The sequence below is a fragment of the Tupaia chinensis genome, unplaced genomic scaffold (genome assembly GCF_000334495.1).
Source record: "Tupaia chinensis unplaced genomic scaffold, TupChi_1.0 Scaffold000366_1, whole genome shotgun sequence".
In the NCBI taxonomy this organism is placed as follows: domain Eukaryota; kingdom Metazoa; phylum Chordata; class Mammalia; order Scandentia; family Tupaiidae; genus Tupaia; species Tupaia belangeri.
Window position 1 is genome coordinate 1,732,045 of NW_006159863.1, and position 26,588 is coordinate 1,758,632.

Below are 26,588 nucleotides of genomic sequence, written 5' to 3' on the forward strand. Positions count from 1 at the left end.
ACCATTGAAAGTAGTTAGATTATTTAAGAAATTGTGTGATCAATACAATGTGGGTGGAAAAGGAATAGAAGACAATTATAGATACCAGAGATAGTGTGAGAAAAGGGTGGGAAAGGACAGAGGGTCAGAAAGAGGGGTAGAAAATTTTGGATAATAATATGCATCAGTAAGTCACTATGCAGTATATTCTAGATGGGAAATCACAGTTTGTATGCCATGATGATGCTTAGGAAAAGAATGTAAATTAAGATACAAAAAAAAAAAAAGAAAAGAAAAGTTTCAGGAAAAAAAAAAAATCCATTCGCTGACCGCAGTAAGATACATAGCCCCAGCGAGGTGATACTTTATAGGATGCCTAAAGTTAGACTTGTGTTCATGGAAATGTATATATCAGCTGTGTTTGCTATGAAAATATTTAGATTAATTAAGATCTTTATCAATTCAATAAAAAATGGGGGGAAACAGTATAGAAAGTAAGCATAGATACCAGAGACTGTGTGGGAAGAGAGTGGGAGATGGCTGAGGGTAAGAGATAGGGAATTAAGGATGGGGGGGAAGCAAAACATACAGGAAACAAGAAATGGAAGATTATTTGTTGACAACATGTATGTTGATGTGCTGGATTGAGACAATATACAGTGTACTCTGGATGGAAAATCTCATTTTGTATGCTGTAATGATGTACAGTGAATGAACGTAAACAAACAAACAAACAAACCTTAAAACAGTGCTTTGCACAACAATCCAGAGGAATGGTGATGTCTCTTTAGAGATGGGAAACAGACTCAAGGTTTAAGTTGCTTACTCAAGGCTACATGCCTGTTAATGAGCAAATTTATATACCAAAGTTCAAAATGTTTTCTATTTCCTCAGCTGCTTTTGAAGAAGGCAGTATCACCCCAATGATGATGCAAATCCATGCAAAAGCAAATGTGTCGACCCAGCAATGGATATCCCCAATCCATGAATATCCCCTCCTGGGTTAGAAGGCATTGCCTTCCCTGTGCTGGGACTTTGTCTCAGAGGTCCTGGAGGAAAGAAAGATTAAAACAGGAGTGTGTGGGGACCAGCAGTTAGCATAATGGCTATGTCGCTGGACTCCCACGTAGTTGACCATGGTTCGCATCCCAGACCTAGTGGCTTAGACTCATGCTGGGCATGTGTGTGTGTGTGCCCAAGATCCCGAGAGGAGAAAGGAGGAGAAGGGATTGCGGCATGGCCATCCCCCTGGGGGGGTGATTTCTCACTTTCTGTCTCTCTGTCTCTCTCTGTCTTTCTGGCGAGTGCACGCGCCCAATAGCAAAAACCTCTCCAAAAAAATTAAAAATTAAAAAATTAAAAATTAAAAAATTAAAAAATAAAACATGCGTGTGTGGTTAAAAAAATCTAGGCCCAGAAAGGCAGTGCCCATATCTCTATTGACAAATGGCTGGCAACTTCTTCAAAGATGCTCAAAACTCCCATCTCTATATACATATGTGTAATGAACTCCCCAAATTTCCAAAACAGAGTAATTGAAAAGTGCTATAAAAGGAAGGCCTCAGCAACCAGTCTCCAGGGTCTTGGGAAAACACATCCCTGAACCTCATGCACAATTTTCTCTCACACTATGAGTTCTGATCCCAGCTCATATATTTTTTAAATTAATTATTATTAATTTATTTCTAATCACTATATATCATTACAGCATAGAAAATTAGTTTTTCCAGCATAAATACACTGTATGTTAGTCCAGTCAAAGTTATTACCATACAAATTGTCATTAGTAGATAATTTTCTATTTTTGTGTTCCTTAAATATTTTGTTTCTTTCTTTTTCTTCTTGATTCTCTCCACTTCCTCCAGCTCATATTCTAACTAGTTCTAAAACTTTGCAAAGATAACTTGACCTCTTTCTGGGCTCATTTGCCATACCTGTAAAATGGGCATAGTTCTATCTATCCTGTATTCTTTTTAGGAGGGTTGTGAGAATGAAGTGAGAAAACATAAATGTAAGTTCATTACAAGTCATAAAACAGGATCCAAACTCTTTAACATAAGGATTATTGTCTATTTTCTAAAACCTTGCCTGACTATATGTATTTTCCATATCGCATTTTGCTTGCCAACAGCTCTCACGAAAAAAAAAAAAAAGGGTTCTGATTTGCATCGTAACATATGCCAATTTCTGTGGTGTAAATATTCCCACCTGCATATTTGATGTACTTCACTGAATGCAACATTAGGAAGAGATGAGAACAATTTGCTCACTCCAGCTTCTGTTCCTGAAAATAGAAATTGTCTTTTTTTCCCCTGAATTTTGCCTGATTGAATTTCTCACCAATAACTTGTTCCTGGCTTTTGATGTTCACTTTCCATCTGTGAGCCAAAAGCTATGCCATTTTCTCCAGAGGCTCTCCCAGCCTTGACAATAGCTCCTCCCCACATCCTGGTCTGCCCCAGACCCTCCAAGTTGTGTCAGAGGAGACTACATCTCATGGTACTGGCAAACACCCTGGCTCTGAGCCTTCCTGGACTCCAGCTTGCCTCCCAGCCCCCAGGTCTGCCAAAGTCAAAGTCAAAGAACAACAAACACAAGGAAATGGGCTCAGATTAGAACAGGAAAAGTTTTGATTGGCTATAAGAACTTGGCCCAAACCTGCAAAGCATGCTGTACTAAAGGAGACCTTACAATCTCTGAATTGCTGAGAATCTTCAGGAAGAAAGTAAATTATGCTCTTCCTGAATGGCAAGATATTTACCTGCCTCAAGGGGTTGGGGGAGGGAGAGGACTAGGGCAGGACTTAAATCTTTTCCATCCTTTCCAGATACCCTATGTTGTCACCATTTTTAATGCTGTGTTTCTGGTATACAAAAGATGCAAACTTTTCATCAATTCTCCCCCAAAATTCTGCAGATAGATTAGCTTCATGTCTAAAGAGAGAGGAAACTGAGGTCTACAGAAGTTAACTTGTGTATATCATTTAACTGATAAGCAGGGACTTGTAGCCGCCATGTTGCCTCACTGCAAAGCCTACTGTGAGTAATGCCCTACTTGCGTAGCATGGTAGTTTTTGCCATAGGATGTGTACACTCACTGGAGAAAGAAAGTGAGAAATCACCCCCTCAAGGGGAATGACCATGCCACAATTCCTTCTCCATTCTCCTCTTGGGATCTGGGGCCTGCACATGTGCTCTGTGCTTTTCAGTTGCCTAATGTGGGACTCAAACTGTGCTGTTGACCATGTGGGATCCAGTACTTTAACCCTCATGCCACCTGCTGGTCTGGGACACAGTTTGTTTGTTTGTTTATTATTTTTCAATTTGACCAGAGAGAGACAAAGAAAGAGAAAGAGAGTGAGAAAGCAAGCTGCCAGGTTTGAGACTCAAACTGATTACCGCCAGCTATAATTCACAGTAATTCAGAAAGCAGTTGGCCAAGTGGGAGTCCAATATCCCAACCACCACGCCACCTGCCAGACCCAGGATGCAGGTTTTAAACTTGGCTTGGAATGAGTCCAATGTGCGTGCCTTCTCCCCAACATCATGCCCTCCCCTGGCCAATGGTCCCACTTTCCATGTACCTTCAATTGAAGGGCAGAACTGTTAGTCCTCAGGCGAGCTCACTCTCATGTTTGGTTCTCCAAGAGACCAAGCTTCAGTGCCAATTGCTAAACCTTGACGGACTGGTGTCATGTCCCATTATCATAATAAGTTAACATCGGGGGCCGGCAGGTAGTGTGGGGGTTAAGGGCGCTCGATTCCCACATAGTCGGCCACAATTCAAGTCCTAGACCTGACGGCTTGCTTTCTCGCTTTCCCATTCTCTCTCTCTCTCTCTTTCTCTGTCTCTGTCTGATCAAATTTAAATAATAATAAATGGGATTAAGTAAATAATTCTTTAAAAAAAAATAAGGTAAACATGACTCATCCCCACTTTGGATGTCTGTTTTCACTCTTACTGAATCTCAGGTTGATTCGTCTGCCAATTCTATTGTTTGTCTCAGATATCAGCAATGTCACACACACACAAAAAAGTTATCATCAGACCAGCAGATGGTACAATGGTTAAGGTGCTAGATTTCCATATGGCTGACCAAAGTTCGAGTCCCAAATCCCAAGGCCTGAAAATGACAACAGGCCTGTACGTGTCCAAAATCCAGAGAAGAGAATAGAGGAGAAGGGATTGTGATGTGGCCATTTCCCCTGGGGAGCGATTACTCACTTTCTCTCTCTCTGTCTCTCTTCAGTGTGAGCACGTGTCCTATGGAAAAAACCTAAAAAAAAAAAAGAAAAAAAATAGTTAATGTCAGGGCTCTACCTGACAACATAAGCTCTGATGGTTAGAGTTTCCCAACAGCAGCTGGCAGACAGGTGGTCTTTGATGACCTTCACATTCATGCAAAATGAGAAGAAAAATGACAAGACAGAATTCATTGTAAAGCTCGATGTATTCAATGTGAAGGATAGCCTTTTACGCTAGTAGTACACCTTTCTGCCTTCTTCTGGTTTTACATGCTTACTCATCTATGAAACGACAGCAGCCTTTGGCAATTAACATTGAAGTTTGGCCTCTTAGGGAACCAAGCATGAGAAAGGACACGCAAGTCCGCAGTCTTAAGGACTGAAAATTCTGCCCTTGAATTAAGGGAACATGAAAAGCGGGACCATTAGTCAGAAAGGCAGTCTGATGTCAGAGAGAAGACAACGTTTGACTCATTCGAACCTGGCTTTCAAACCCCATATCCTCCGGGCTGTTGTGCCACACAACAAGGGCATTACTCACAGGAGACTTCGCGATTAGGCAACAGAGAGGCCCGAGTCTCTGCTGCTTACCAGCTGTATGATCAACACAAGGGGATCTCTGTGGACCTCAGTTTCCTTTCTTGGAAGCATGAGGCTAGTATTATCCATCCTGTAGAATTTTTTCTGGAGGATCAGAAGCTATTTTTGTCAACTCCCAGGCACATGCATTTTTAAAATTCTTGTGATTTGGCAGAAGAAAGAATTGGAAACTTATATCAAACTCCACTTCTCGAAAACTAAACTGGCCTTGTAACTGCAGGACCAGGTGGCCACAGCAGCCCCTCCTTCCACTGAGACCCTGAGGCTGCCCTTCCTCCAACCATGTGCCACCTGCAAAGACCAGCCCTCTGCCTCCTCTTTGCTCACACATGGGCCCACCATCTACACTGCAGGAGCATATTCTGTGGAAGGAAGCCTGACAGGAGACAGTCCAAGCACCAGGCCTTAGGATCTAGAAGAAGTCAGAATGTCACGAGGGCACCATTATTTCCACTCTGTCTCTGAGTCACTTCCCCTTGCCTTTTTTCCACATCAACAAAATGGGGAACGCATGCCTTTCCTATCCAGGGGCCTGCTGAGTGCAGCCACTTAACTAATTGGCAATGACCTTGCAGTCTCAGCGAGCCATTCCTGTGCTTCTGGGCAAGGGTGGGACCCGCTGGCTCCACACAGCACCCTCTCCCCAGCGGGAACCTTTTCAGCCCCCAGTTACCACAGGGCAGCATTCTGCCTGCTCCAGGGTCGCCCGGCCCCTCATTTGATTAATTCTGTCCCTCCTCTCTAAGCATCCCTCCCCACTACCTTACGAAGGAAGGAACCAGAAGGAACCAGAAGGTTGTGATTACCGCCAGCTATAATTCGCAGTAATTCAGAAAGCATTTGTTGAGACTCTACCACATTTTCAGCTCCCCACCCCCGCACTCATTACCCACTTGGAGTCATTCTGTTGCCCACACCTGCCAGCCCAGAGGCCAGCTGACTTGGGGCTGGCTCTCAAGGGGGCAGGAACAAAACAACAGTGACCAGTTACTCTGTCCTTCCTTGTTAAGGGACCCTCTGCTGCCCTCACTAGTTCAAGGCCTTCGATCCTGGCTGTGAGCCAGTTTTCTTATCTCCTATTTGACTTCTGTGGTCCAATGCTCCCTGACCCCCCAAGTAACACTTAGGAACCAGATGGTGGCTCAGCGTTAGTGCATCTGTACCCACAGGGGACGGTGTTGAGTTCGTGGCCTCCGTCTGCATGCTGGGACAGAGGTCTGTGCCTGTGATCCTGGCTGGCTGGGGCTGGCGGTGGATTGTGAGGTGAATACTCTGCTGAGGGGTACCTATCTCGCGCTCTCTCTCTAATGGAAGAAATAAATAAACTTCAAAGAGGGACCAGCAGATGGATAATGGTTACGTCTCTGGACTCCCATATAGTTGAGCACAGCTTGAGTCCTGGACCTGGCTGTTTAAACTCATTCTGGGCATGAGTGCATGCATGCCTTGAATCCTGAGAGGAGAATGGAGGAGAAGGGATTGCGGTGTGGTCACCCCCCCTCCCCCAGGAGGTGATTTCTCACTTTTTATCTCTCTGTCTCTCCTTGTTTCTCCAGCGAGCGTACAAGCCCTATAGCAAAACATCGCTCTAAAAAAAATACTTAAAACAAACAAACAAAAAACTTTAAAAAAAGGAGCATTCACCTCTTTGCTCCTTTAAAAAAAATTATACAGAGTATGTAAGAAAAACAAAAAGAGAGGGAAAAGTACCCTCAATAGGTTGTTGTCATGCCATGATCCCCTTTCCCCAGCCCTCCAGCATCTCAGGATCTTGGATACCCACATGCACACTTGGCGTGTTTTCAGGATGACTCAGGAAAATGAACCTGTGGTTGGCCATGTGGCTTCTGGCATTGCAGTTCAGTACTCCATGGACTGTACCACCAGGCTGGGCCTTACCTTGCTCCTTATATGCCAGGTCATGATTAACTTTTGATCAGCTTGTTTTTCCCCTTCCCTTCTCTTCTCTTCTCTTCTCTTCTCTTCTCTTCTCTTCTCTTCTCTTCTCTTCTCTTCTCTTCTCTTCTTTTCTCTTCTCTTCACTTCCTCCTTCCCTTCTATTCTTTCTTCCTTCCCCTCTTTCTCCCCTCTGCCTCCCCCACCCTTTTTTTCCCTCTCTTTGCCTTCTTGTGTCTCAGGAGCTAAGCCAGAGACTGGAAATACAAAGGCAAACAGAAAAAAATAGGGTTCCTGCCCAACAGAACCTCATAATACAGTAGAGAGGAAAGTGCTCACACACATACACACACACACCAGCCACAGCATGCTGTGGGATCTGAAAGGGCACTAAGCATGGTGCCAAAGGATCACAGAAGAGGACTTGCCTACTGGGCTTTGGGGCCTCAGGAATAAGTGACTCAGCAAGATTAGGAAACCACATGATATGACGTAGAGCTGGTGAAGAGGGTGGGTGAGGGATTGCTGGGAAACGTGACTAGAAGGTGGCAATATGCTAGGAACATTGAACTTCCTCTTGTGGAAAAGTATAAAACTTTCAAAAAGTAAAAGAGTGGCAGTAGGATGAAGCACAGGCATGAGTAAGGAGGCAGCAGGAGCTGCTGGGATAAGGCCCTGATATGTGTTTAGCCACTGACAATTCAGGGGAAGGATGCCCTGATTTGTAGCATTTGCCAATTTCTCTGGTATAAATACTTCCATCGGGGCTGACTTACAAGCTACCAGCATGACCTCACGGAAAGCAGAGTTGGAGAGAAATGGGCACCATGGGTTTGTAAAAGTTGGTTCCAGCACACCATTGACTGAAGGATGAGAGATCTTGGCGCAAGGAGGGCAGATCTTAGGGCCACTGGCCTCCAGTCTACCTCTGACCCTTGGTGTCCACCACCTAACCCCTGCAGTGGTATCAGTGATGGCAATGTCCAAGATGCACAGAAGCACAGAACTTGAAGATGTGCCTCTTCCTACAAGGGTCTTCTGTTATTCTCTAACCTGCTAGAAGTTGTAATTTTCAAAACAACACTCTTTGTTATCTTTTTTTTTTTTTGAGAGGTTTTGGCTAGAGGACACGTGCGCTCTCCAGACAGAGAGAGACAGAGAGATAGAAAGCGAGAAATCACCCCCCAGGGGGGATGGCCATGCCGCAATCCCTTCTCCTCCATTCTCCTCTTGGGATCTTGGGCATGCACACACGCACACGCAACCGGTGTAAGTTTAAGCCGCCAGGTCTAGGACTTGAACTGTGGTCAACTACATGGGAGTCCAGCGACATAGCCATCACACTAACTGCTGGTCCCAACTCTTTTGTTATCTTTAATTTCAACTAAATTCTCCTCCAACTTCTTTACTTTAAATCATGACCTTGGGGACAGCAGGTGGTGTAGTGGTTATGGCACTGGACTGCCACATGTGTGGCTGACGCTGTGGTTCAAGTCCCAGATCTGACATCTTGAAAATCACACTGGGTACATCTGTGTGCATACCCAAAATCCCAGGAGGAGATTGGAGGAGAGGGGATTGCAGTGGAGCCATCCTCTTGGAGGGTGATTTCTCACTTTCCCTCTCACTACCTCTTTTGGTTTCTATTTGGCAAGCACATGCTCCCTGTGCAAAAAAAAAAAAAAAAAACCTTAAAAAAAGTTTTCCTTTTCCAGAAAATTTCATCTCCCTCTTTGAGTGGGTTACAAAGCTGGTTATTGAGCAGAGCAATTTGGTACCATGATAACTCACTGCTACGACTAGGTGTTTGACTGAGTTTCCACCTATTTTCTTGAGAGCTTAATAAGAATGCCAGAGGACCAACAGATGGCATAATGGTTACGGCACTGGACTCCCACATAGCCTACTGTGGTTTGAGTCCCAGACTCAGTAGCTTAAAACTCGCAGCAGGTGCATGTGTGTGCATGCTCAAAATCTTGTGAGGAGAATGGAGGACAAGGGCTTGTGATGTGGCCATCCCCCGGGGGGTGAGTTTTTGCTTTCTGTCTCCCTGTCTCTCTCTGTCTCTCTGACGGTCCTTCCCTAAGGCAAAAAACTCCCCCTCTAAAAAAAAAAAAAAAAAAAGAATAGCAGATGATAAGCAGGTGAATTCATAACTGGCAAAATGAAGGCCAGCCCCATGTCCTAGAGGTTAGGGAGCAGGATCTCACATGGTCGACCACATGGTTCAAATCCTGCTCCCAACAGCCTGAAAAACACACTAGGCTTGTGTGCATGTATGCCCAAAACCCTGAGAGGTTGGAGATATGGAGAAGGGACTGCAGGATGACCACATCTCATTAAGAGGTGTTGTCTCCCTCTCCTTCTCTCTCTGTCTCTCTCTAGTGAGTGCATGCACCCTCTGGCAATTAAAAAATAAAATTATCAAATGGTTTCTTCCCAAGATCGCATATCAAGTATCCGTGTTAACCCAGAGGGCCAGCTTGCTTTAATAGCTCCCTGTTCACACCTTTTGTTTTAGTCTTAAGGAGTTTGTGCTATTAAATGAGAAGCAGCAAGTTGAGCACAGGATTGGGAAAGATTATGACTTTAAAGGCAGATCAAATAATCCTCACGGGCTGGCAAGACATGCCAAAAAAGCAACTCGTGGAATGGGATAAATGTGATGTTCTTCAGGTAGATTAAAAGAAAAAAGTCTTTTTGAGTCTAGGTTGAGGAAGATGTGGTTAAGCAGCAGTATGGATTAAGAAACAGGCTTAAACTAACTGTAAACTTGCTGTGAGTCACTATTATGTGGCTGCCACAGAAAGTTAATGCAGTGTTCTGGTTACCAGAAAATCCCTGAAAGAAGGATGGTGGTTTCCCCCTGGGCTAGGCATGCATGTAACCACATCTGAGTGGTACCTGCTAGGGGCTCGGAGGTCTGAAAGGTCTATTCTAGGATAAAGGCCTTCAGAGGTTTGGGAACCTGAGGAGCTGGTCACATGGCACAGACCCCTACAGCCAAAGGAAGAGGTGAATCCTGGGAAAGCAGGATGCACTGCTGATCTATCCCCTCCTTCAAGTCCAGACTAAAAAATAATGTGGTGGGACCAGCAGTTAGTGTAATGGCTATGTTGCTGGACTCCCATATAGTCAACCATGGTTCGAGTCCCAGACCCAGCAGCTTAAACTCACGCCGGGCGCGTGTGCATGCATACCCAAGATCCTGAGAGGAGACTAGAGGAGAAGGGATTGTGGCGTAGCCATACCCCCCCGGGGGGGGGGGATATCTCACTTTCTATCTGTCTGTCTCTCTCTATCTTTCTGGTGAGCGCATGTGCCCTATAGCAAAAACCTCTTAAAAAAGAAAATAATAATGTGGTGAGGGAGGAGGCAAGGGGTCTTTCTATGTGCATAGCACACATTGCGCATCCCTCATGGCATTTGGAGCTTTGCTACCTTGCTGAAGTCTCCCAAGGCAGATGTCTCTCCCATGTGGGAGATGTGGAAAAGTGACTGGGCAGCTTGTCTAGGGTCTTTTCTTAAGTGGCAAAGGCAGGGACCGAGTTCAGATTTCTCACCTTAACCCAACAAACACAGCCCAGGGCCTAAGTCCCATCCGGGAGCGCACTGCTCTGAGCTTTGTCTCCACACGGATTATTTCCATGACGAACAGAACAGCTCAGATAAACAGTGCTTTTCTGCTGTGGTCTTCAGAATTCTGCTCAAAGGGGGAAACTCCTCATGCATCAACTTGTCAGTTTCTATCCACACAGCACTGAAGGAAACAGGCTTCTGTCATATTAAGGTGTAGGTACTAATGGATGTATAGAATTTTATGGAAGCGTATTTAGTGATACATTTCATCAACAGGAAAAAAAAGATAGTAAAAAGAAAACTCAGATCTTTGTTTTTTCAACTGTGAAGTACAAACACAAGTCTCACAGTACAGGTGTTGTCCCTTCATCTCTCACCACCTTAAAAACAACAAAACCATCTTTTTAAACAAGCTTCGCCACCTGCCAGCCCCCAATCTGCCACTCTTTGCAAATCCGGTATATACCAAAAATTTGCTTTATGTAAATAGATATCAAAACCATGAAACATGACGATGCCCTCATCTGTATGCTGCAGCAATTGGTCCCATATTAATGTAAACTGGATAAAACAACAACTTAGATGCCCTTCGAGCAAACAGGATACCACCTGTGTGTGAAAAGGTTTGGGAAAATTAAAAATAGATTAAAAAAAAACACCTCAGCAGTTATAAATGTTAGTAGACACGATGTTCAGGAACCACTACAAGTCTATTAAACAAGCCATAAGCTCTAGAGAAAAAAAATTTAAAAATCTTGTTTGTGGACTTGAAATGAAACTGCTACAATTTCTTTATTTTTAAATAATTATTTATTTAATTTTATTTATTATTATTATTTTAAAAAATTTGCTATAGGGCAAATGTGCATTCACAAGAAAGAGACAGAGAGAAAGAGAGAGAGAGAGGGAAAATGAGAAAGCAGGCCCCTAGGTCCAGGACTCAAACCACGGTCAGCCACGTGGGAGTCTAGCACCTTAACCACCACATCACCTGTTGACCCCAAAATTGATACAATTTCTAATGGACTCAGAACTGGTTTTCTGAGTTAAAGATGAAATAACTCTTATGCATTAATCTGGTCACCCAACTTTGAGAAACATATCCCTCATGTCTAAGGTGGGAGATGTGGATCATTTGCACAAAGATGTTCATAGCTGCACTGTTTATAACAGGAAAATAATAAGAATCAGAACAAAGTACTCGGGGAAATTCTTAGGGAAGATCTTAGCCGTATCAATAACGATATAAACCATGATAAAAATATGTAGAGTACATGAAAAGACTTATATAAAAATGTCAAGTGACAGAAAATGGAATTTACATACTGATTATAATTACAGAGAAACACATCTACATTTAGAATTACATGCAGTTAAAAGATCTTATGTTCTCTTGCTGTTATATTGGTTAAGTATATTTTAAAAGATATGCAGTCTTTTCCATAAGGAAGAAAAAAAAAAAACTGGCCTTCTCTCCTTTGCATCTAGCTTTTTGCTCCTTTTCTAACAGTCTTGTTCACTGTGCTTCTCATGAAGTCCACAGACAGTGGCCACTGTTCTTACCACAACATTAAATGAGAGAGCAAATAGGCTCTTAAAATAGAGACTTAGGGATCCTATCCAAAATCAGTACTGGGGGGTAAAGAGGATAGAGAGATGTCTGAAACCTGGTAGAGAAGCCCGGCCAACCAAAAGTTATCCTTGACTCTAAAGAATCCTCCAAGAGCCCAGAGGGTCTGGCAAGGCTGCGGTGACCATGGTTCCCCCTCTAGCTCTGAGACCTGAGCACACCTCCCATTCCTCCAAGCCCTCCTTGCTGGATGAAGGCTCATTTCTGAGGAATAACAACAGCTAACACAGTACTTCACTAGCCTGACTGGACAAACACTTCCAACGCATGATGAGCCTGTTCAATCCTAATAACAACCAAAGGTGGGCACTGTTATCTCCCTGTCTCATGAGACAACCAAGGCTGAGCAAAGTTACTTCCCAAAGGCCACACAAGTAGAGGGCAGAACCATGATTTGAATGGTGTTGGAAGGGGTTCCCAGTATGGGCCCACTACTGCCATACCCTGCAGTCTTTCAGAGTTCGAGCCTGCCCATGCAGGGGGCCTCATTCCTTAAACACCTCAATAGGCAGATTAGTGTTCTCTGGGACTCTGGATTCTAATGATGAGAATAGTTACTGCTCCACTAGAAACACTACCTCAAATAACTCTGGGTCCCATGGGTTCTTCACCCTGCCTACATGTACATTGGCACCATTAGGGTACTTACGTATCTATATCATCCAAGCTCTAGCCCCACTCTACTGAATGGAGAACTCTGGGGTAAGAACCAGTCATCTGTATTTTTAAATAACATCTTAGGGGGCCAGCAGGTGGCACGGTGGTTAAAGGCACTGGACTCCCACATGACTGACCATGGTTCGAGTCCCAGACCACGTGGCTTGCTCTCTTGCTTTTCCCTTCTCTATCTTTCTGGTCAAATTAAAAAATAATAACAAATGGAATTAAATAAATAAGTAATTCTTTAAAAAAGACATAAATAACATCCTAGGTGATTAAAATATTTTTACTTGAAGTTTTATATGCTTAAGCATACAGCATGATATCTTGGTATGATGAAATGATTACTTGTTAAGCTAATTAACATATCCTCCTCACACACTTAATGTGCATGCATAATAATGCAGTACAATTAACTATTGTCCCCATGCTTTACATCAGATCTCTAGGGCTTACTTATTCTCTATATAACTGAAAGTTTGTTCTTTTCTGGTCAGATCTCCTCATTCCCCAACTCCCCTACCAACATCCCAGATAATCTTTTTAAAGTATATGTATTTTTTTCTCATGAGCATGAGAGACAGAAGAAACAGAGAGAGAAGGAGATACAGAGAGAGAGAGAGAGAGAGAGAGAAAGCACCCCCAGTGGGGTCTGAATGCCATGATCTACCTCTAGCCTTCAGTCAGCCCTGGATCATGGGCAAGCAGGCATCAGGTGTATACTCAGGGAGGTTCCTGGACTTGAACTGGAAACCTTGCCATGTGGAACAGTCTCACAGAGCATCATGTTTTATGCTACACCACTGCCCCACCCCAGGAAATTCTGATACCCACCTGGTGAGGATGAAGAATCTTTGGCTTAGCTCTTATCTCAGGGATGAGAACTGAATTTAAGATGGAGTAAATTGGGAATCCTCCTAGCTGGTACTCAGGTCCGCTAGTTCCCAGGTTGTAGGCTTCCCACTACCAAGTTATGTAGTGGCAGATCCCAGTGAGTTTCAAATCTTAGAGGGAGGCCCTTCCTAGATGTCCTCAGCCCCTTATTTCAGAATATAGTAGTGGTTTCTGTTTCAGTTTCTTATTACCCAATCCTTAATTGAGAAATGGGCAGAAGAAGAAATATGTGGTTTTAATAATTCAGAGGTCAGAAAATTTGGGGGAAAGTTTGGTCTCTAAAACACCAGCTATGATAGCCCCAAAGTAGGGAAATCCTTAGTGCAATAGTAAGAAATCTCCCAGCTTAGACCTCTTCAGTCTACCAATCTTCCCAACCTTTACTCAAACCATAGCAGAAGTTTTCTTCACAGGTTAGAAAAATAAAATGAAATACAAAGGGAAAGCTCAACTAACAATTTCCTGAGCAGGAAGGGTAAAATTAGTTACTCTTTGAAAAGATCTACGGAAGAAAACGGTCTCGGGGGTCCAAAATCAGGGCTACACATTTCTAGTTAGTTTGCCAGGCCTGAGCAGGGAAAGAACTGTCTCTTCAGACATCTGTGGATCACAGTTTGAGTAGTAAAGCCCTAAAAATGGGAGTTCATGGATGGAGAGCTCAGCAATGCACCACAAAACAGAAGAGGAGAGGCAAGAAGTGGGACGGTGGTAATGCAATTGGACTCACTCAGGAAGGTCCTGGGTTTGTGTACAGAAGCCTCCCTGTACCAGGAGCTGGGCATGTACATTTGTGGCCATGATCTAATCTGGCTAAGACTGAGGATGGATTGCAGTGTGAGGACCCTGACGGGGATGTCTGTCTCTCTGTCACTCTCTCACGGAAGAAATACATGTAAAAACAAATAACCAAATAAAAAACCTGGTATTTTGCTCTGTAGTGATAGTCTCACCTGAGTGAAGAGGAGCCTCACGCATGAATTAATTCATCTGCCCTAAAAGTAAAGTAATTAGTAAGGCGACAACTTAGGAATACTCAAAGTAATATAAAAAGAAAAAAAAATTCCAAAGATTTTATGCATATTCTCTACACAAATGTGCTTCCATGGTTACAACTGAGTTATACACTGAGGGAAAATAGAGAAATTAAAATGCTTGTAGTAGAGAGGAAATTAGGTCTTCCCTTTTAACAGTGGCTTTGTGCCAGTGACAAATACTTCTGAAGAATCATTTTGGCTACCTCTTTAGATACATCTGACCCACCCCTGAAAATAATGAGGGTCCTCTGACCTAGTTCCAGTCTCCAAGCACTTACATTTTCTTTGCAGTCAAGTTGGGAATCAGGAAGTCAGAATCCTGGGTTTCATCTCTATAAATATCATGAATCCAGCTCCCCCATGTTGGATATAAGTCTATGTTTGGCATAACGGTCCCCAGGCCCTTTCTTCCCCTAGCTCTTCTTTCATTGAGGTTTCCGAAGCACACAGGAAGTCAGAAAAAAAGAACAGCAACCCACTTCTCTACAGCTTCACCGCAGACAAGGCAGGAGAGAGAAAGAACAAAGACAGAGGCCCAGGACTGTGCGGATTGCCCTCCCCAGAACCACACGGGAGTGTGGGGGAAGCACACTCAGGGCTTTCCAGAAGCCCCACAAGAACCAAGTTCTACTTCTCCCCTTCTGTTGACTGAGAATATTCTAGTTACTCTCTACCCACCCACCCATCCAAAACACTCACACATGCATGCACACACACACACACACACACACACACACACGCGCGATACAATTTTACATTACTTTGAATCACATCCAACTTAAATCCCAGAAAGATACTCAGTTTGGGCAATTCATCTGTCTAACCTCAGTTTTTCTTATCTAAAAAGGGAGAGGATTAGGTAAGAGGAATATTTTTCCAACAAAGTCCTGAGAGTGAATATTTCAAACTGTTTAAAGTGATAGCCTAGTCCCTGAAGTGGTTTAATTCTTCATTGCTTACTCAAAAATGTTTCAACATGTGCAGAACTGCCACACACCCACCAAAAAATTCTTACAGTGGCCTTGGGTTCCTCAAAGCCCAGGTTAAAGGCAATGGACTAAATTAGGTGCTTCCTAAAGTGCCCTCTTGGATCTAAAATTCTGGGAACCAAGAGTAACAAGGAAAGACCTTGATGGTTGAGGGAAAAATGAAGAGGGCTAAAGAAAAACATGTCAGGGAGGGGAAAATAGTTAGGAAGGAAAGGAATGTAAGATAAACGATATTGCGAAACTGATAAGGAGTCAAAATGAGATTGTAAACTTATTGATGGTGGGAACCAGAGGTATAAGGAATTACAGATGATTGGTTTCTACTTCTTTTGTTTTATAAATAAAAAGACTGAAGCCAGAGATTTCTCTGACTTCTCAAAGACACAAAGCTGAAATCTTGCTTGTAGATCAGAGAGCAGGGACACTTTGACCGAGTATAACCTCAGGACTGAAGGACCTGAGGATTTATCTGGAGGCCTATCTTCCCAGAGTAAATCCCTTGGTGGGTGTCAGAGTCAAGATGATCCCTCATGGACTGACTACAGGTCAAGATGATCCTTCATGGACTGACTGTACAGGTGATGATAGGTACAGGGTGGAACGGAGAAGGTCTGTTTTCCAGAACTGTCTTCATTTATACCAAATGCCTCTTGGATATTAGCCTGCACATTGCTATCCTCTCAGGAGAGGCTTCTTCTACCCAAACTGGGTCTATCTTTTTTCTTTTTTTAAATTTTATGCCAGAGGACATTTGTGTGTATAAGAAAAAGAGAAACAGAGTAAGAGAGAGAGAGAGAGAGAGAATTCCTCAATGAGGCCTGGTCATACCACAGTCCTTTTTCCTCCTATTCTCCATCCCATCAGAGACTGGGTCTTGGGCATACATGTGTGTACCCAACAAGGTTTTCAAGCCACTGTAGCCTGGTTAGCCGTGTATGGGATTCTGTCTAGTGCTTAAGTGCTGCACTATGGGAACAGCCCTGAGTTTACATTTTAATGGCAGCCTTTGGTAAAGATGTTCTCCCCTCATGCACACAGCGCAAGTGACAGATCACCAGGCACTAGTTCTTTTTCCTCCCTCTTCTCTATGGAGGTAGTTCTGGCTTCTTTATAGGGAGAAGATGCTTACTCAGAAAGGGTTAAGACCCACACTCAGCAGAAGGCAGAGCAGGGCAGACTGAGGCCTCCTAACCAGAGGTCAAAGGATGATTCCAGGTGAGCAAAGTTTCTTTCACATTGGGCATGGAATATGTACATCCCCGGAGGTCTGTCCAGGTCCAGTCAATTCAGATCCTGGAACAAATCCTGCTACCTCCCTGAATTTGAGTGTGCTTGCCCACAAAATTGGGGCATAGCAATTACTGTCTTTCCTAGAACTGTTGTGGAGATTAACAACAATAATACAAATAATGTGCTTGGTGAACTACAAATCTTCAATGCCAAGTGTTGTCATGATCACAGATGTCTGAGTTCCTTTGAGTTCAAGTGTCTGCATAAACATTTTAATGAAAGGGACACATTTTGTTAAAACAAACAAACAAACAGACAAAACCATTGTACTTGTGGACCATTTTCAGACCAGCGAGGTCTTCTACTTGTAGATGCCACTATGCCTCTGGAGCTTCCAGGTATGAGCTGCACCCTCTGAGGACTCCTGTTTCATTGTCTCTGGTTCTAAACACAGGACTTTAGGAAAACATGAGGGTTTGATGGTCCATAGGTCGTTCCATATCAGACCATCTGCTGCTCACACACATTTTAGCTCCAACCTCAAGAAGCACATAGGAATCAGTTTGGAAGAGACCTGCTGACACTGGTGATGGTCCTGAATGCTTCCTAAGGCTACTCCTGGGATGGGTAATGGCAATGGGGGCTGGTAGGCAAGCCCATTGGTCCTGTCCAGACTTGTCAATTCTGAACCCTCCCTGTAGTTCTCTGTTCTCTGAGTCTAGGTTTGGGTTCTTAGGATCTGGGAGCTGAATGGGTTTCAAAGGCCACATACCCCTGGAACTTATTTTATAGCCTTGCAGCCCACAGATGTGGCTCCTGTCTGCCACTCAGTCCATTCTGAACTCTATCCCCTGCTCATCCTTGAGCTGAGATGGCAACCACATCTTCACTCCCACAGCACTGGCTGAGCACACTGTCTTCCCACTCTGGAGTTCTTTTCTCAGCCATCGACGTTGCCTTCATATGTCAAGTGCCTAATTGCCTGGTTGTGTGCCAGGTGAGGGACTGAAGAATCAAGAACACAGGCTACCCTGTTCTCCACCACAGCCCCCAGCCCATCTGGGAACAAACGGGTCACTCAGGCAGGATACCGAACCAGTCGTGCTTGAACACTGTGCACCTCTTATACCCAGTTGGGTTCCCTGTGCATAACTAAGGAAAGAAGAGGGGCCCACTGTGGGAGAGGCGTGTCAGGGGGAAAGGAAAGCACACAGCCCAGGAGGCAGGAAGTCTGGGTCTAGTTCCCTTCCCCACTCAATAACTTGTGACCTTAAAACATGGCTTCACGTCACTGGCCTTCCACTGCCTCTGCAGTGCAATGGTAAGAGTTTACCCCAAGGATCAGCCCAGATGATCAAGAACACTAGGATTCTGTTGGAAGGAGTTTCAGTTATCATGCAATCAGGGGATTTCTAAAACCCGGGTGACCCTTGAGGGGAAATGATTTCAAATACAGCCAGCCTGCCCTAGGCCTATGGGTTGGAGCCACAGGAATCTTATAACAGGAACCGTGATGCTGCCTGTTGGGAATGTGAGGCTGTCAGAAAGGTGAGCACGATCAAGGTTTCCTCATCTCAGGCTGCATCCCAGATCTGAGACTTTGGTTTCAAAGAGTTTCCTATGTGTCCAAGACAGAGTAGGGAGAATTGGCAGAGTATCAATGGTCTGTCAGAGAATGTATTATTGCCCCAGGGAACTCCCTGAGGGTATTCACTTCTGAGTCCATGTTATTGGGGATTCTCATGGATTAACACAGCATGTTTATTCCTCTAGCCCCTACTGAATGGTGGAAAAGCATCAAGTTCCAGGTTTTTCTTTGCAATTAACCACGAGACTTTGATCTAGTCTGTACACTGCTTGGGCTCAAGTCCCTCTGTTCAAAGAGGGAGTAGGTCTAGAGTCTCAGGTCACCTTCAGCACAATGTGTTGTGGATTTACAACACCTTGGGGCAGGGAGGAAACAGGCATTCCCTAGTCCAGCGAGTCCCTCAGCCTCTCATGGTGTACCTGGAAACACTGATCCCTCCAGCTTTGGGGGCATGTAGATAAGACTTCGTATTAACCACTTTGCCTAGTTTCTGTATTTGATCCTTTGACATTCTGGACCTTGCTGACCCTGGAGTGACTACCAATTCCTAACAGCAGCTTTTCACATGCACGTAAACCATCTAAAGCCCATACCCTCCCTGCTTCCTTTATCACCTCACTTGGGCTACTATCCTTCTACCTCAATCACTCCAGAGCCAGGTACTAGACAACTAGGGATGCTCCCCTACCCCCAAGCCTGTTGAAATGATCACAGTGGTCAATGCTAACCGTATTCTCATTTGCTTCACCTGTTCCTTTCTGTGGAAACCACAGGACGGGTCCCTGCTCACATTTTCCCTCATTCATGTGGCTTCTGATCCACCCAGTTCTTCAGTAGTGCTTCATGGTGTGCTGTGCCTCCTACTTCTAGAAATCTGTGAGTATCAACTTCTTCCCTTGCAACAATCATCTCCACACCCATGTGTCTTACCATACTTGACTAGGACAAATCCAGAGTAAACGGGCCTGCCATCAGCTGAACCTCTGGGCTTAAATGCAGTCCCTATTGATTTCCAGATCCCTTGCAGTCTTCCTCTTGAGTGCCCCGCAAATATTTTCATTGGCTGCATACAAGAGAAAGCTCTGGGATCCCTGAGCTGGCAACTCCAGACTAAAGCTTCCATCTTCTTTGCACCCCCTACTGCTTGCTCAGACTTGGGGTTTAATACCTCATGTACAAGTTATCTATGTTTTCAAGGAGGTCCTCTTGCTAGGAAAGTCTACATTATGCTCAACACAAATTTGTTTTCTCACAGCAGTGGTCCCTGGTTGGACTTCTTACCTCTGGGGACAGTTGGTTTACTCCTCTTCAATATGACACTCCTTCAGCCTTTTTTTTTTAAAATTATTTATCTAATTTTACTTATTATTATTTTTAAAATATGGTATAGGGCATATGTACTTGAGAGAGAGAGAGAGAGAGAGAGAGAGAATCAGAAAGCAAGACACCAGGTCTGCAACTTGAGCCATGGTCAGCCATGTGGGAGTTTAGCACATTAACCACCATGCCACCTGCTGGCACCACTCCTTCAGCTTTTAAAAAGCAGTTCCTGGGACCAGCAGTTAGCGTAATGTCTACGTCGCTGGACTCCCACGTAGTGGACCGCAGTTCTCGTCCCGGACCTGGTGGCTTAAAACTCACGCCGGGCACTTGTGCGTGTGTGCCCAAGATCCCGAGAAGAGAATGGAGGAGAAGGGATTGTGGCATGGCCATCCCCCCTGGGGGTGATTTCTCACTTTCTGTCTCTCAGTCTGTCTGTCTGGTGAGCGCACGCGCCCTATAGCAAAAACCTCTAAAAAAAGAATAACTAAATGAATAAATAAATAAATAAATGAAAAAGCAGCTCCTGTGGGTTCCCATAGGCATTTCTTCTCCCACTTAAACACCCCCCCCCAGTTTATTCATTGTTACACAGAAATCTTGTTTATCACTATTCTGTAGCTCCAGAAGATTCTACCCCAAGCCCATCTCTGGGGATTTCACCTACTTCAGGCCCGGAAGAGGAGAAAAGACACCCTGCCCTGAGAAAATGCCTGACCTCCCTATGACCAGTTCTAGTTTTTCATCTCTGCTTCTGGGAGTTTTAATGTGAAATCTCTAATTTTTAAATATTGGTACAAAGTTACAAAACATGTGAGCAGGAGGAGCTGCTGATCCTCTCCCAGCCACTTGCCCAAGGCCACTTCCCTCTGGCTGTTTGGCTATTCCCTAGTTAAAGATGGGATTTTCCCACCACTACCTAAGGGCCCCCCCTCAACCCCAACAAAGAGCTATGGAAGAACTGTGGTCACAGGGGAATTTAGACAGCGGCTTGTTGGGAAGTTTGTGAAGGGTCTAGGCAGTGAACATCTGATGCGTGCTCTGAACACAGTTTCACGCTGTCTTCTTCTGAAAAATAACCTAGCATGTTGTTGACATGAGCTCTCTGTCGAGTCAGAGAAAGGGTATGATATTCAAGCCATGTCATTTCTACTAAAGCAGGAGCAGTGGTAAGGTACAAGAGTGAAGCTGGTCAGGTAAGGCTGGTGGAGGCAAAGCCCAGGGGACAACAGGCACCCGGGCTAAAGGGGACTGCTTCAGCTCAGATTCAGCTGACAGTTGCCATGTGAGAATGGATGTCTGACCTCTCTATACAACCACTTCTAGCTTTTCTTGTGTTATAGTATATAGGCCTGAAGAAGTCTCCTGGCTCCTGCTTTAGCCTCTGTAAGCAAACTGTGACCTCACTTGAAAAACTGCTTCCTTCGTAAAGTGGCTAAGTTACAGCCAATCGTAGCAGCTGGGCTTCAATCACAGACATTCTGCCTTTTAAGCTGTGTTAGTGCAGACAAACTTCAAGATGTAATTAATCTAATTATTTCTCTTTCTCATTCCCTCACTTTCATTTTTGTACGTTATTTCCCCTTCTGGACCATAAGTATGCTCGAGCACAAGGCTACTCTGAGTCCCTTGGAAGCCATTCCAGGAACCCAGATTCGAATCCCGTTTTCCTTTGCTCAATTAAACTCCACTAAATTAAATTCTCTGGAATTTTTCTTTTAATGTATGAGAAGCTGGAGATTCAGGGTTTTAATGTGAATGTTCTAATTTTTAAATGTTGGAACAAATTTATACAACATAGTATAATCTAACAAAATCACTTCTTTGGCTTGGATTAAGCCCCAGGGCCACTAAGTTTGTATCTTCTATCCCAACCTCAGCCAGGGTTACCCTACCCCTCAAGATGGGGTGCTGGCGAGGGTGTGGTGAAAGGGGAACTCTCTTACATTGCTGGTGGGAATGTAAATTGGTCCAGCCACTGTGGAGAACAATTTGAAGATTCCTCAAAAGTCTACAAATAGGGGACCAGCAGTTAGTGTAATGGCTATGTCGCTAGACTCTCATGTGGTTAACTGCGGTTCAAGTTCTGGACCCGGTGGCTTAGACTCACACCGGGCGTGTGTGTGTGCGTGCCCAAGATCCTAAGAGGAGAATGGAGAAGAAGGGATTGTGGTGTGGCCATCCCCCCTGGGGGGTGATTTCTCGCTTTCTGTCTGTCTCTGTCTGGCGAGTGCACACGCCCTATAGCAAAAACCTCTCCAAAAAAAGAAGAAAAAATCTACAAATAGAACTGCCATATGATCCAGAAATCCCACTACTTGGTATCTACCCAAAGGACAGAAGAACACTTAATTAGAAAAGTGCTTGTACATTGATGTTTATTGCGGCACTATTCGCAATTGCTAAGTCGTGGAAACAACCCAAATGTCCATGAATAGATGAATGAGTAGAAAAACTGTGGCACATATACTCAATGGAATACTATTCAGCCTTAAAAAATACCCTGGTTTTTGACAGGAAGTGGATGAATATGGAAGATTTACTGCTGAGTGAAGCAAGTCAGGCTATGAAGGAGAGTCATTGTATGTCCCCACTTAATATATACTGAGTGTCCACACTCTATGACTGAAACTAATTGACTAACGGGTATAGAAACACAGTATATAGATGTAAATACCAGATATAGTGTGTATGAAAGAGGAGGGTCTGAGGAAGGACATTTAGAAGAAAAATAGGGAGGTAAAGCATTAATGGCACAAAGAAATGTGGTATTATCTGTTGAAGATATTTTGTTTTATCAATTGTACTAGGGAGAAATGTTCAGCTGTTGAAATAGCCATTTTGTAAGACAAATAATAATGTGATTGAATGTATAAAAGAAAATGAAATAAAAATAAAATTTAAAAAATGGGGTGATTTTCCAGAACAACCCAGATGCCCTTCATTTCTCCCCTAAGGACTCTCTCTGTTACAACATGTTTTGACCATTGCTCTCTGTGAAGGTTAATTTCAAGTACCAGCTTGACTGGTCCACAGGGTGTCTAGCTATTTGGTCAAACATTATTCTGGGTAGACGGTGTGTTTTTGATGAGGCTAGCATTTGAATGTGTACACTGAATAAAGTAGATTGCCCTGTCCATTGTGGGTGGGCCTCATCCCATCAGATGAAGACCTGAATAGAACAAAAAGCTGACCTTCCCTGAGTAAGAGAGAATACTTCCTAGAGGTCCTTCAATTAGAGAATTCACTGACTTTTTCATGTCTTCAGCTCAAACTGGCATGTTAGCTCTTCCTGGACCTTAAGTTTGCTGGCTTTTAGACCGAACTATACCATCAGCTCTCTTGGGTCTCCAGCTGAACAACTGCAGATCTTTGGACTTGCCAGCATCCATAATTGCATGAGCCAATTCCTTATAGCGAATCTCTTTAGATAGAGATAGATGATAGAGATAGAGATAGAGATAGATAGAAATAAATACAGATACATTAGGTTGTTGGAAAAGTCATGGTGCATTTTTGCATAGGAAAACAGAAAAAACACTTCATAACTTTTCCCACAACCCTTTTCCTCTTTGTCAGTTTCTCTGGGGAACCCTAACTAATACATTCCCCTTAAACAAATGATAGCTAAAACTAAACATTTTATCACATGAAAACACCTCTTCTGGTTCTCTGCCTGATCACGTACATAAATCATATTTCTACTGCAAATATAATAACAATAATGACTATGATTTATTGAGCTGTTTTTTATGTGTCAAACATAGTGTTAAAATCACATATATATGTTCTTACTAATATAATTCACATAACACTTTGTACCCCCAGCAGAATACATGGGCATATCTATAACTGGTGCCGTATTAATCTTTCCAGGCTAAATGTCCACGCCTGGAACAGTGCTTGGTGCACTTACCTAGTAAGTTAGGTGCTTCAGAGCCAGCAGGTGGCACGGTGGTTGGGGGTGCTTGACTCTCACATGGCCAACTAAGTTGTTCAAGTGACTGACTCTCACATGGCCAACTAAGTTGTTCAAGTCCTGGACTCAGTAGCTGCAAAAACACATTGAGTGCATGTGCATGCAAACCCAAAATCTGAAGAGGAGAATGTAGGAGAAGAGCTTGTGGTGTGACCATCCTCCCTTGGGGGGAGTGTGCTTTCTTGCTTTCTCTCTCTCTCTCTCTGGAAACCACATATATCCTATAGTAAATTTTTTTAAAATGTGTTTCACTGGGACTGGCAGGGGGCGGGGGGGGTGGGGGTGGGGGGGACCCCCCCCGGGGGCTTGAGTCCCACACTTGGTGGCTTGCTTTCTCAATTTCCCTCTCTCTCTCACTCTGTCATTCTCTGGTCAAATTAAAATAAATGAATAAAGCTAAATAAAATAATTTAAAAATGTGTTTCATTAAAGAATAAACTGTTCTCTAAAATAGATACTGTTAATATTCCTGTATTACAGATTAATAAGTAGACTTTCAGAGGCATTAAATTACCAGATCACGTTTAGGGAGCTAAAAAATAGTAGTGAAACTAAGACATATCCCCAAGTTCACCTTAGTTCAGAACCACATTCTTGACCCTACACGCCCACTCAGTGTGCATGAAAGAGCCAGGCCCGTCTCCGGTGCCTGAACTTGGCGTGTAGGTGAATACATCTACAACTCTGTAACCAGTGAGAATGCTCAGAATGTATCTCCTTTACAGCCCAGCAAACCCTCAGATTGACACCTCTGCTACTGAGTCGTCCACTGAGGTTTCTAAAAACTAATTTTGGAGTCTAACCACAATTTCATCTTTAAAAATAAGACAAAACCCATAGAAAAAAAACCCACTGCAGGAGTTTCATATCACCCTCTTTCCTCAGAGTTTTTTTCAGGTGACAGAGGAGTCTGTGAATAGGTCTGACATCCGGGCTGAGAAGTGAAGCCAGAGAGTGAGATTAGGCCAACAACTCTTGGCCATGGGTGGGAGGAAGGATTTTAAGGCAATGCACCCAATTTCTAGAAACTACCACCTCCTTGCGTTCTGCATGCTCTTGAACACCATCTGGGTCAAGCTGCTCAGCAGGATGACATAAAGGACTGGTGATGAGTGAAGCCAGGCACATCTCTCAAAAAAGGACAGGGTAAGAGAAAGAAAGGGGCTGAAGGCAATATCCAAAAGGCTCTCGATAGACTGAAGCAGAGGTGACAGGCTTATATGATCCTTGGTATATTGTCTGTCACTTGTAGCAGAAGGTTCAAAAAGGGATGACCAATACCTTGGCCTCAAAAGTGGCTCCACACACAGGTCTCCTCATTTGCTCCCTGACCAGACCCAGATATTCAGAAATCATCTCCAGTTGCTGGAAGCCATTTCAGTCCATAAATACACTGGGGACTGCAAATCTGCTGTATCCAAGTCAAACAATGTCTGATTTTTTTGTCCCCTGCAGCATTGTGTTCCCATTTCAAGGACTTCCAGATAACACAGACATTCCAATAATGACATAGTAAAGTACAAGGAAAACTGCACAGTCTGGGTATCACAGGTCCTGTCTCAACACCCAGGAGCTTTGAGTCCACATGCCTATGTGGAAGTGCACGGCACGTCTACACTGGGGATTTCAGTTGCCTCATTGAGGTGGTGGTGATAGGGGATGTGGTTAGATCTATATGAACTCCTACATCACCTGACATTGAGAACTTTGCAGGTAGAAATCTTTGGGGCCTCTAAGCCTAGTACAGAACCTGGTCACAGTGGAGCACCCTACATGCCTGTGCAGGGATCCTGTGATTATAAGATTGTAGAACGAGGGTTGGAGGGCATGAGATGTAGAGGAAAGGGTCTTAGGTCACAGCCCTTAAAAAGAGGGAAGTGGAGGTTGGAAAACATTGGGAAGAAGGAGAGCATAAAGAGGAGATGAGATTCCTTTCCTCTTTTATCCCAATATCACAGCTCTGTTTATTCTGAGAAGCAACCAGCTGCAGCTCCAAAATAGATATGCTGAGAAACGCCTCTAATGACAGAGAATGCTTCTGCCGGCACCAAGGTTAGAACAGCCCTTTTCAGGGAGAGGAGCAGGGCCTGGAGAAGGGAGACACTCCTGGGGGCTCTTTCTACGCCTGTCCTGTCTGCCTCCACCCTCTCCCTTCCAGCTCATGGCAGCCATGGCTTTTCTTTCCAGGCTCTCCAAGGCAAGGGGCTGACACATGACAGAGCAGTGTCCCCGTGGTCACTCTCAGGCCCCAGTGAGTGGTCAGCTCTTCCCCGAGAGGGGCTTACATGGCCAGGTCCTTCCTGAACCTAAACATCTTTTCTGAGCTGCTTTTCTGATAGCAGGAGAGATGAGAGATGACTCAGTGGTTTCAGAGGGTTCATTAAGCCTCTGTGTTAAGAGTTTATTGGACAAGGCTATATGTGGTTTGAGAGGTCAGGCATGGCCAACCTCATAGTTCAAGTCCTGGAACCAGTGGCTTGAGAAACATGCCAGGCATGTGTGCCCAAAATCCTTAAAGGAAGGAGAGAGATGGAGGAGAAGGGATTGTGGTATGATCATTCCCTATTGGAGTGTGTGTGTGTGTGGCTTCTCATGCTATCTCTCTCTCTCTTACTCTCTCTGTCTCCAGTGAGTATGTGCTTGCAAATTGTAAAAAAAAAAAGAAAAAAAAAAGAGAGAGAGAGAGAGAGAGAGAAAGCAAGGACAGCAACTGTCAATATCAGGGACAATTTGCAAGCAGGGCAGGAAATAAATAAATATTTAAAAAAACAAAAATTTTTAAAAAAGAAAAAAGAAATCATGTCAGATGGAGTCAAACAGGCAAGGAAGATCTCTTTTTGAGGATATTGCAATAAGGGAGTGAGATCGAACTCAATTCTGACTCCATGACCGAGAGTCACCATCATTGCCTCCTTCACCATCTATCTATCCCCTGCTCCCTCGCATCCACTTGCACCACAGCAGAA

General features: G+C 44.0%; 1 protein-coding gene across 6 annotated transcripts in view; it reads right to left on the reverse strand.

The window, feature by feature from the left end:
* PTK2B (protein tyrosine kinase 2 beta) overlaps positions 1–26,588 on the reverse strand; it is a 149,978-nt gene that overhangs the window by 80,289 nt on the left and 43,101 nt on the right. The window contains exon 1 of one of the 6 annotated variants that reach the window (XM_027773728.1): positions 4,204–4,225. The exons of the other annotated variants lie outside the window; for them this stretch is intronic. The gene's annotated coding sequence lies outside the window, so the exon portion shown is untranslated. Of the gene's footprint in view, positions 1–4,203; positions 4,226–26,588 lie in introns of those variants that run through there. 6 annotated transcript variants of the gene reach the window in all.